The sequence below is a fragment of the Cryptomeria japonica genome, chromosome 8, assembly GCF_030272615.1.
Source record: "Cryptomeria japonica chromosome 8, Sugi_1.0, whole genome shotgun sequence".
NCBI classification, from domain to species: Eukaryota; Viridiplantae; Streptophyta; class Pinopsida; order Cupressales; family Cupressaceae; genus Cryptomeria; species Cryptomeria japonica.
In genome coordinates, this window is record NC_081412.1 from 18766240 (window position 1) to 18778737 (window position 12498).

Here is a 12498-nt window from a genome sequence, read left to right on the forward strand (position 1 = left end):
GTACCCCAAGGGGTCATAGAACACCAAATGACTCCTTAGGGCACCATATGACCCCTAATAACATCAGATGACCCCTTAGGACATCATATGGTGTTGTTAGGAGTCATATGGTGTCCTAAGGGGTCATAGAACACCATATGACCCTTAACAACACCATATGACCCCTAATGACACCATATGGTGTCATTAGGGGTCATATGGTTTCATAAAGGGTCATATGGTGTCCTAATGGGTCATAGAATATCATATGACCCCTTAGGACACCATATGACCCCTAACGACATCATATTGTGTCTTGAGGGGTCATATGGTGTCACAAGTGGTCATGTCATGTACTAGGATGTTAAAAGGGGTCATATGGTGTCTGAGGGGGTCATATAACACCATATGACCCCTCAAGACACCATATGATCCCTTAGGACACTATATGGTGTCCTTAGGGGTCATATGGTGTCCTAAGGGGTCATATGGTGTCGTTAGGGGTCATATGGTGTTCTATGACCCCTTAGGACACCATATGACCCCTAGGACCACCATATGTGTCTTGAGGGGTCATATGGTGTTGTTAGGTGTCATATGGTATCATTAGGGGTCATATTGTGGCCTAAGGGGTCAAATGGTGTTCTATGACCCCTTAGGACACCATATAACCCATAACGACACCATATGGTGTCCTAAGGCATCATATGGTGTCCTTAGGGGTCATATGATGTCCTTAGGGGTCATATGGTGTTCTATGACCCCTTAAGACACCATATGACCCCTTAGGACATGTCATATGGTGTCGTTAGGGGTCATATGGTATTGTATGACCCATTAGGAGACCATATGACCCCTAAAGACATCATACAGTGCCGTTAGGTGTTGTATGGTGTCCTAAGGGATCATACAGTGTCCTAAGGGGTTATATGATGTTCTATGACCCCTTAGGACACCATCAAACTCCTTAGGACATCATATGACCCTCAAGGACACTATATGGTGTCCTAAGGGGTCATATGGTGTTCTATATCTACTTAGGACATGATATGACCCCTAAGGACACCATATGGTGTCCTAAGGGGTCATCTAATGTCGTTACGGATCATATGGTGTCCTAAGGAGTCATATGGTGTTCTATATCCCCTTGGGATACCATATGACCCCTTAGTACACCATATGGTGTCGTGAGGGGTAATATGGGGTCATATAATGTCCTAAGGGGACATAGAACACCATATGACCCCTTAGGATAGCATATGGTGTCGTGAGGGTTCATATGGTGTTGTATGGGGTCATATGATGTCCTAAGGGGACATAGAACATCATATGACCCCTTAGGACACCATATGATGTTTTTAGGGGTAATATGGTGTCTTGAGGGTTCATATGGTGTCCCAAGGGGTCATATAACACCATATAACCCCTTAGGACACCATATGTTGTCATTAGGGGTCATATGGTTTCCTAAAGTTTCATAAAACACCATATGACCCCTTAGGAAACCATATGGTGTTGTTGGGGATTATATGGTGTTGTATGGGGTCATATGGTGTCCTAAGGGGTCATAAAACACCATATGACCCCTTAGGACACCATATGACCCCTTAGAAAATCATATGACCCCTTAGGACACCATATGGTGATGTTAGGGGTCATACGGTTTCCTAAGGGGTGATATAATACCATATGACCCATTAGGACACTATATGGCCCCTTAGGATACCATATGACATGTCCTAAGGGGTCATATGGTGTCTCAAGGGATCATAGAACACTATATGACCCCTAAGGACATCATATGACCTCTAAGGACATCATATGACCCCTTAGGACACCATATGGTGTTGTTAGGGGTAATATGGCATCCTCAGGGGTCATAGAACAACATATGACCCCTTAGAATATAATATGACCCCTAACAACACCATATGACCCCTAACGACACAATATGAACCCTTAGGACACCATATGGTGTACTTAGGGGTCATATGGTGCCCTAAGAGGTCATAGAACACCATATGACCTCTTATGACACCATATGACCCCTTAGGACACCATATGACCCCTAATGACACCATATGGTGTCGTTAGGGGTCATATGGTGTCCTAAGGGGTCATATGGCATCCTAATGGATCATAGAATACCATATGACCCCTTAAGACACTATATAACCCATAATGACACCATATGACACCTTAGGACACCATATGACCCCTTAAGACACCATATGACCCCTAACAACACCATATGGTGTCCTAAGAGGTCATATGGTGTCCTGAGGGGTCATATGGTGTTCTATGATCTCCTAGGACACCATATGACCCCTTTTAATATTCTAGTACATGACATGACCACTTGTGACACCATTTGACCCCTCAAGACACAATATGGTGTCGTTAGGGGTCATATGGTGTCTTAAGGGGTCATATGGTATTTTATGACCCATTAGGGCACCATATGACCCCTTAGGACACCATATTACCCCTAATGACACCATATGTCCCCTTACAATACCATATGACCCCTAATGACACCATATGATATCGTTAGGGGTCATATGGTGTCATAAGGGGTTCATATAGTGTCATAAGGGGTCATAGAACACCATATGACCCCTTAGGACACTATATGGTGTCGTTAGGGGTTGTATGGTATCATTAGGGGTCATATGGTGTCCTAAGGGGCCATATAATGTCCTTAGGGGTCATAAACACCAAATAACCCCTTAGGAAACCATATGAATCTTTAGGACATCATATGGTGTCATTGGAACTCATATGGTGTTGTAAGAGATCATATGGTATCCTAAGGGGTCATAGAACACCATATGACCCCTTAGGACACCATATGACCCATAATGACACCATATGACCCCTTAGGACATCATATGACTTGTAACGACACCATATGTTGTCCTAAGAGGTCATATGGTGTCCTAAGATAGATAGTAATGGTTTCCTAAGGGGTCGTATGGCCCACAATGCTCCTACACATACCCAGATGGGTTATATAGAGATATAATATACTTAGAGGGGGAGAGAGGCATGCGAGACCTACATAGGTTGAGGGAGAGAGAGAGGGTTGAGATAGATGGAGGGGGATAGAGAGAGGTTGGTAATGAGATATGGATGGAGATGTAGATAGGTGGAGAGAGAATGAGAAAGAAACCTACAGAGGGGTAGAGAGGGTGTGATGGAAAGTTGATGATGTAGATGGTAGAGAGAGATGGGGATAAGGAGGGAGAGGGAGAAGGGAATACAAAAATGGAGATGCCTATAAATGGGAGGGAGGGATAAGAGGAGAGATGAAAGAATAAAGATAGAGAAGAGTATGAGGGGATTGAAGGAGAGGTAGACATGGAGGGACTGCAAGACCTAGGGAAGCAGAAGATAGAGAGGTGGGGGGAAGGAGAGAAGAGGAGGAGAGAGTTCAAAAATAAATAGGGGTAAAGGGGGAGGGAGATAGAGGGGAAGAGATAGGGACAGAACTACATTGTGAAAAAGGGATGAGAGGCCTAGATGAAAAGAAAGAGGAATGAGATAGATAGAGGGGTGGAGAGAGAGGTGAGTAATGCGACATGATGCAGAGGTAGATAGGTGGAGAAGAAGGATGTGATAAACCTAGAGAGGTGAGAGAGAGTTGATGACCTATAATGTAGAGAGAGAGAATAAAAGAGGAAGAGAGAATAAAAAAGTGGGGGAGTGAGATATATATGGGGGTATGTATGGATGGGGAGGCAGAGAGGAAGATGGGAAGAAATGAAGGGAGGGACCTAGAGAGGGGAGGGAGGGAGAAGAGAAGAGATAGAAGAGAAAAGAGAGGAGTAAGAGGGGATGGATGGAGAGGTAGGCATGGAGGGAGTGAGAGACCTATGGAAGGAGGAGATAATGAGGTTAGGGGAGGAAGAGAAAAGGAGGGATTTCATAAAGGGATAGGGTTAAGGAGGAGGGAGAGAGAGGTAGAGAGGGACATAGAGAACTATAGAGGGGGCATATAGATAGATGAGAGACCTAGATGGATAGAGAGGAGTGAGATAGATAGAGGGGGATAAAGAGAGATGGGTAACGAGACCTATATGCAGAGGTAGATAGGTGGAGAGGAAGGGAGGGAGAAACCTAGAGAGGGGAGAGAGGGTGGGATGGAGAGGTAATGACCTAGAAAATTAAGATAGAGAATAAGAGAGGGAGAGAGAAGACGTGAGAGTGGGAAAGGGAGATAGAGAGGGAGAGAGGAAGAAAGGAAGGTAGAGACCTAGAGAGGGGAGGGAGGGAGAATAGAAGAGATAGAAGAACAAAGAGATGAGTAAGAGGAGATGGACAAAGAGGTAGACATGGAGAGAGTGAGAGACCTAGAGAATGAGGATATAGATAGGTTTAGAGAGAGAGAGAAGAGAGGGAGAGAGTTCATAAATAGATAGAGGTAAGGAGAAGGGAGAGAAAGGTGGAGAGGGAGGGAGAGAACTAGAGGGTGGACAATTAGATAAGTGAGAAACTAGGAAGGGGAGAGAAAGGTGGGTAATAATATAGGGAGGGAGAGATAGTGAGGTGAATAGGGAGGGAGGGACAACCCTAAGTATGGGGAGAGAGATGATAAAAGGGATAGGTAGTGACCAAGAGAAAGGAGTGGGAGGGGAGAGAAACAATAAGAGAGTGGGAGAGAAGAGGGAGGAAGAGAGTCAAGGATAGAGAAGTGAGAGAGACAAGAGAGGGAGAGAGATAGGTCAAGATTTTGGAAAAGATAAAGAGAGTGAGATAAATAGCTAAAGAAGGCTAATAGGAGTATGTTGATTACTAAAATTTGACTAAATATAAAATTTATATGATCCTATAAAAACTAGAATCTACATTATGTCCTATAGAGCTATACTTAAATGTTATATTTCATGTATATATTCTCCTTCGGGGGTGGATATAACTTGTGCCCAGATTTAGCTTGAGCAATTCTTATGATTTTCTCGAACTGAGCACAATTAACTTCAGAATGTGCAGCGGTGTCATGCAACCTAAACGAATTTGTTATCAAATTCATATCAGCAAGGTTAACACTTTGGGTATGGTTTGGGCTATCTCATGCGTCGGGGTGAACATGGTTCACCCCACCGTTATTTGGACCCATATTCCACTGTCGATTATAAGGTTTTTTGTTATACCTTTTGTAGTCACACAAATCTGTCCAGCTTAATTAAATAAATAAATGCTATTTATTTGATTAAAAATCCACTAGCCATTAGTTAATTAAATTAATATTTAATTAATTCATCTCCAAACATTCTCCTGTTAATTAAATAAATTATTCAATTTATTTTAAAACAAATTCCAATCAATTAAATAAATAAAATCTATTTATTTAATTAAATCCCCCTTTTCCTTTTTTAAATAAAACATTTATTTAAATCATTATCCCCCCACTTGCATTTTCCTACAAAAGCAACTTGCACACATTTATTGAAATAAATGAATTTTTATTTTAATAAAATCCTATTTTTCTTCACCCACCAAATCCAATTGCATTCCTAAATCCCCTTCTAGATTTTTCTAACCCCTTCCTAATTAGCCTAATCCATCCCCTAATTATTGTCACATTCCTAAGCAAAATAGAGTCACTTCTCAAAGACTTCAAGAACTCTTTGAAAAGCATTTAATGCTTTGTGTGTTCAACAAATTAACCCCCAAAGTCTTCCAAGACCACTAATGGCTCTTACATGACCATTTATGGCTCTTACATAACCATTTATGGTTATTTCAAACTGGTCTCCCCAAACATTTATTGCTTTGACCATGTTTATCCCTTTTTACATTTGCACAAGAGTTTATCCATTGGATAAAAGATTTATTCTTTGAATAAAGATTTTATTCATTCAACTAACCTTGACTTTAACTCCCAAGGTCATATCAAGCATTTAATGCTTATTCCCTCTCCTCTCAACCTATCTCACATTGACACTTGTCATACTGGGATTGGGTTGAAAGCCCTCACATGGATTGAAAATCATTCAATCCTGACCCTTGTTGAGATTACTCAATCTCAACCATCCGTTGCTCCATTTTCCCTATAAATAGAGCCCATTTCTTCATAATCCAGATCCTGAAAACTTGTATGAATTTAACCTATAGGCATTTTAGAGAGCATTTAGCATAGCAAACTAAAATCTTGTTATTTTGGTTAAAATCAATCATTTTAATAGCATCTAGTATTTAAGCTTTTCATTTTATATTTGGAGCAAATACTAAAATCTCAATCCTTCATAAGCATCCATAGTGCAAAAAGCTGTTGAGAGCTACACTATTTTGGAACTTGGAGAGGAGAGGAACAAGGGAGAAGAAGCTAAGAGCATGCTAAGAGGCATTTGGAGATGCCTTATTATCTTTGTTTCATTTGTTAGATATATTAGCATGATTTTAGTATCTCTTTTGATATGCTTGTTTAGATTAGTTTTTAATTGACTAACACTAACTATTTCTTGTGTCTTGTGTTGTTTGTCATTTGCTAACCTTGTCCATTTTGCAGTGCATCATTTGGTGAACCCGACGTGAATCCAAACACCAAAAAGATCATTTTTTTTTAACCAATAACATGTTTGAATGTTGAAATTGTCACACAAGTTGCGCTTTAGCACTATTGATCACGTTCTCACGCTATTGATACTTGTTGTTCTAGCACTACTGTTCTTACAATAGCACTATTGTATCAAGTTTAGCACTTTTGACACTGTTTCGATGCTTTTGACATTGTTTTGACACTTTTCACCCTATTTCGGCATGTTTTCTCTTCTCTGTCTTTCTTTTTCTTTTAGCGTGTTTGTATTAAATAGCGCTTCTGTTCAAACATAGACTAGCGCTATTGTAACAGAACATTGTAAAAAGGACCTTGTAATTGAAAAAGTGAAAGTTTTTAGGCTTGTGGAAGCCCCCCTTAGACATGGATTTTACTAACCGGTTGTTGTTTGTGCAGGTTTAAAAACTCACCCTTTAAAATCATAAACTTTATTTTGGTGTTTTAAAACTTGAACAAACAAAATTTCCTTGCTTTCTAGTTAGGGTCACTTGTTTCTTTGGTGCATTAAAACTGAACAAAACAAACATTTGTTTTCTTGCAAGTTAGGAAACACACTTCATTTGGGGCTTAAAATCAACACTTCTATTTTCCTTGCATCAAAAGAATTTACAATCCACACTTCTATTTTTGGTGCACATAAAATAGACAATCAACTTGTTTAAAACTTTTTGCAAAGCGATTTTTCTTTATACGTGCTTCAAATTCAGTTGACCAGGATTTCCACTTTCTAGATTACAACACATTTTGCCATTGAAGTTAAAAAGAACACCATGACTGTTGGAGCAACATCTCCAAATAGTTAGATCACATTGCAATGGTAGATTAAAAAGAACAAGTGTTTTTCATGCTTGGCACACTTGTGCAAAAAGTCAGTCGAGTGGTCCCACTTCTAACACACACTATCCTCTCCCTTGGCTTTTGTGGTCCTAGGTGCAAGAGAAAAGTGTTAGTAACACTCAAACATTTTTATCTTTTTAAGAGAGGCCTGCCAAGAGACACATCACTCTTGGGAATGACCTCATGCGGTAAATCCTTTGAGCTGCTATAGAAATCAGGTGAGAGAGAAAGTTGTAGCCTTGGGTATAGCTATTCCTACAGTGTAACTGGCCGAAAGGACAAATGGGCCCCACCACTAGTTACAAGGCTCTTAAGTGAGTCACTGTAGAATGAACTTATGTCCAAAAACATCGAACATGACTAAACACCTTTAAAGTAGTAGCCCACCCATTCTATTGATTGAGGATATTTGCGATATAATTTAGTGCAAGAGCATAGATGGTTTTGCTCTCAAGATACTCACCATACATATTTCCTTGAGTAGAAACATAGCTTTTTGAAAAGTCACTTGTGGCTTGATAAAAGTGGTGACTCCCACATCATAGGTATCATCTATTTGTTATGCTCGTGCAAGACTTATTATATCACATATTTACCTACCAAGGCGGGATTCATAAGGTATGTAGTACCAAAGTTGAAGAAATATCAAGATGTGGGCTAAATTTATCACAACTGGCCATTTGACCTTAGGGATAAAAAGTGTTTGAAGTGTGTTTGTTTTAGTTGAGACCACGTGCAAATTGAGCTGACTTCAAGCTTTGGAAATACACCTTAAAATACATCTAAAGGAAGGGTCATATAAAAGTCCAAGGATTGGGTTGATCTAGACCCATACTCATTTGTGCCTTTGAGGCTACATTCTTGTGTTTGTGTGCTTGCTTTGTTTTCTTGTCAAAGAAAAAATTAGAAAAATCACTTCCAAAAACAAAGTATTCATCCAACCAAACATTTCTCAAAACAACCAAACACATCAAGAACAAAGTGCAAACAACAAAGGGTCAAATTTTATGACCATTCTTCACATCTTACGAAAGAAGAAGCGTCATTAGAATATCAACTTGAAAAGAAGACCATTAAGCTCAAAGGCTTTGATCAAAAGGAGAAAATTCTTTTATCTAAATAGACAAATCTTTGTCTCCCATAGAGTTTTTCTGTGTCACATGCGCCTCTACCTTCAAGGCAAAACAAACGAATTTGATTCAGAATCATTGAACCGCAGAGCTTTTATGCAATATAGAGCTCTGAGGTATCACAAAAACCAAGGAGGTAAGATTAGTCCCAACTTTTTCCCAAACGTCTGTATCACATACAACACAGCTCGAGAAATACCACCAACACCCAAAAGGGAAGAGGTAGAGTTTGTCCCATTTGTGACACAAATTTTTTATTAAAGTTAAAAACATTTTCATCCATCATCTTATTCATACATCATCACTTCATCATCAATCTGTTCCAACTCTCAAAACATTAAGAGGTTCTTGTCCCAAGTTCTCTTTTTTAAGATATTGCTTGAATCAAACACATCACATCACTTTTTAGATTGTTTCTACATCTAGGATAAGCTCATCCTAAGAGACACATCTACGCAGGTTAAAACTAGTTCATGAGTGAATCCTCTCATTACTAGGTAGTTAAATCTGTAACACATCTCAGATTTCTCTACACCTTATCACATCAAATCTTATCAAAATACACAAGTAATTCAAAGAAGGAATTTCGGTTACATCTACCTTAAAAGTGCTAGAGATCTACATGCAACACAACTCACCAATCATCAAATCTCTCATTTCATCAACAACTCATCATCATTTTCACACAACTTAAACAAAAGCTTACAAGCAAAATGGCCCAAACCCGATCACAGTCAAGGCAACAAGAAATAGAAATGGAAGAAGAAGAAGAAGAGGAAAATCTCAATGAATTTCAAGAAGCACTTGGAGGAAATATGAATGACAAAAACCCAAGTACTCCTACTCCTGCAACAATAGAAAGGGCCCAACATAACCCTCTCTTTAGCAGACTTTTTGACAAAATACTCAGGAGCAATGTGGATGCTCACTTTTTAAAGCTCGCTGAAGAAGGAGCAAGACTCCCCTCTAACTTTGATCTTTCCCAATTAAGACAAGCATCAGAATGAAAAAGTTGCCATGAAGAGGAAAGAGGTAGAGATCCCATCAGATATAACATTCCTTGAGGTAACCCACCACCTCCTCCTCCAAATGAAATGGAGATGTTGCGGCAACAAGTCGAGAATCTCACCCAACAGCTTCATAGTAGTGTCAAGACTAACCAATTCTCACTCAATGACATTTGTCCCTATCCTTTTGATAGAAATCTTTATATGCCACCCTTTCCATGAGGATTCGAAACACCCAAATTTGAAAAATATAGAGGAAAGGGAGATCCCCGTGATCATGTCAGAGAATTTCATTCCGCTTGTCTCGAAGTGGCATATGAAGACACATACCTAATGCACCTTTTTCCCCAAAGCTTGGGAGGAACAACCACATCATGGTTTTCCCAACTATCAGGTGGCATTAGAACATTTGAGGAACTCATCCAGAAATTCCTCGCTCATTACTCTCATAACATTGGACGCGACATCACCATGGCTGATCTATGCAACAACAAACAAAAACCAGGTGAACTTTTCTCAGTATTCCTGCAACGATGGCATCAAATATCTAGCAGACATTCTCTTCAGTTACCAGAACAAGAACTAGTGGAAATATTCATTTCCAACTTAAACGAAGAAATGGAATTTCACTTGGATGTCAAAGAGATAGACTCTTTTAATGATATGATCACCAAGGGTTTGAAATGTGAATGGGCACTTATCAAGAAAGGACTCATCAAAATCTTTAATGAACCAAAGGATGGTCCTCGCCCACGCTTCAATAGTGATAAACCAAGCTTCTAGAACAAAAACAAGAATATCGTCAACGATGGGGTTGTGGATGCCAGGACTATAAAAAGTGCACAACTTGTGGTTCAGTTTGCAGGACAGAATCCTCCACCTCAGAATAACACAAATGTTCCTTCCAATCAAGGTCGCATCACATCTCATGATGAACCAAGACCTCATCAGCAAAAACAAAAATGAACATACACTCCCTTAGGGGAACCCATTAAAACAGTATTGCGACAACTCATTTCTCAAAATTTGGTCACTCTACCGAAAACATCAAACTATGAACCTCAAGTCAAACCTGCATGGTGGAGAGATACAGAACACTGTGATTTCCACCAAGGAAGAGGACACAAGACAAGTAATTGTCACCGATTAAAAGATCTTATTCAGGATCTTATTGACCGAGGAGAAATTGAAATTGAAGGACATGACCCAAAAACAACAAATAATGATCATCTGATGTTCAAAAATCCACTTCCATCACAAGATCAAAGGGGTCCTTCCACTTCTAGGCGAGGCACTGATACCACAGATTATACACAAGCTATGTATAATTACACTGTAAACCATCTGTATGATGCCAATGAACAAGTTGTAACTATAACCTTCAAAAATTCCAACTCAAATTGCAATGTTGTTACGCATCGCGGTAAGGTTACCTTAAAGGCAGCTCCACAAGGCACCACCTCCATACCAAAGTAGTACAATCTTGTGGAACAATTAGGCAAAACACCTGCGCTTATATCCATTTTAGAGCTATCGCCATCTCATAAAACTATCTTGGATCAAGCACTCCAAGAGGCGTCAGTCCCTGCAAACCTGACTACAGACCAATTTCAAGCCATGGTTGGAAATCTAAAGTCATCACCTTGTCTCACTTTTTCTGAAAGTGACAACTCTTCCTTCCAACAACCTCATAATGTTTCACTACACATTGAAGGCTTTATCAACCAGCATAGGATCAAGCGAGTCTTGATTGATAATGGAGCAGGTTTAAATATTTGTACACTATAGTTGGTCACAACATTGGGATATGCCATAGAATCAGTGGATCCTCGCAAGAAGATCACAATCAAAGCCTATGATGATGCGGAGCATTCATCCAAAGGAGCTGTGGTACTACCAATCCGAGTGGGCCCTATGGTAAAACATATCATCTATCAGGTTCTGGACCTTCCTCTGCCATATAATCTATTGTTAGGGAGACCTTGGATACATGCCATGCAAGCTGTTCCATCTACCTACCATCAATGTATCAAGTTCCCACATAACGGTGTAGAGATCACAATCCTGGGTGATGCAAATCCCTTTGTGTATTGCCATAATATCAACCATCAACCAGAGATTACTATTCCTAATAATAGAGAAGCCATTTCCTCCACATCATATATAAATCCCGCCTCTCTTGCCAGTTCGAACACCACTATACCAAAGCAAGAAAAGCTTAAAATGAAAATAGCAGAGGAAGGTCCTGGGGAATACAACTTGAGTCAACTCTTTTGTGTGGGACAAATGCCCACTTCTCCTAGAACACATGGTAAACCACAATAGTTACTACAACAACCACTAATCATGTCCGCATGTGCTTTGACGCCTTTCATCCTTGGAAAAAGTCAAGAAGAAGAAACCCAAGATAAGGACTTAGCAAAATGGATCTATAAAGATCCCATCACCACTGATATACTGCAAGTTAAGCTGCCTACAGATCAATATGGCAAAGGTCTCCTCATTATGCAAAGAATGGGGTATGATGGTCAGAGTGCTTTGGGGTATTGCAAACAAGGACGACATGAACCTCTGCTGCCGAAATTAAAACCCAAAGGTAATACAGGCCTAGGCTTTGAAAAAGAGATCTTTCCTAAACTCAAATTCAAAGGAAAACCCAACAAACCATTTTGTTAGCCTACAGCAAAAAGGACACCTTTCATTATCAAAGTAGCATCAAGCACCATCCCAACTACCCCACCGAGGCTTGGAATCCCAACACCACCATCTACAATACCAATCATCCCACCAATCAAACCAGTAATCCCATCCACAGAAGCCATCACATCAATAGTACCATTAGCAACAATATCTATGACACCAACAATACCAGTAGAAGCCACTGAGTCAACACTACTGATACTCCCCGTACCAAATTCTTTAATCCCCATCGACCTTCCTGCAACACCGATCACTACAAATGTACATCAACCAATCACACCTGTAG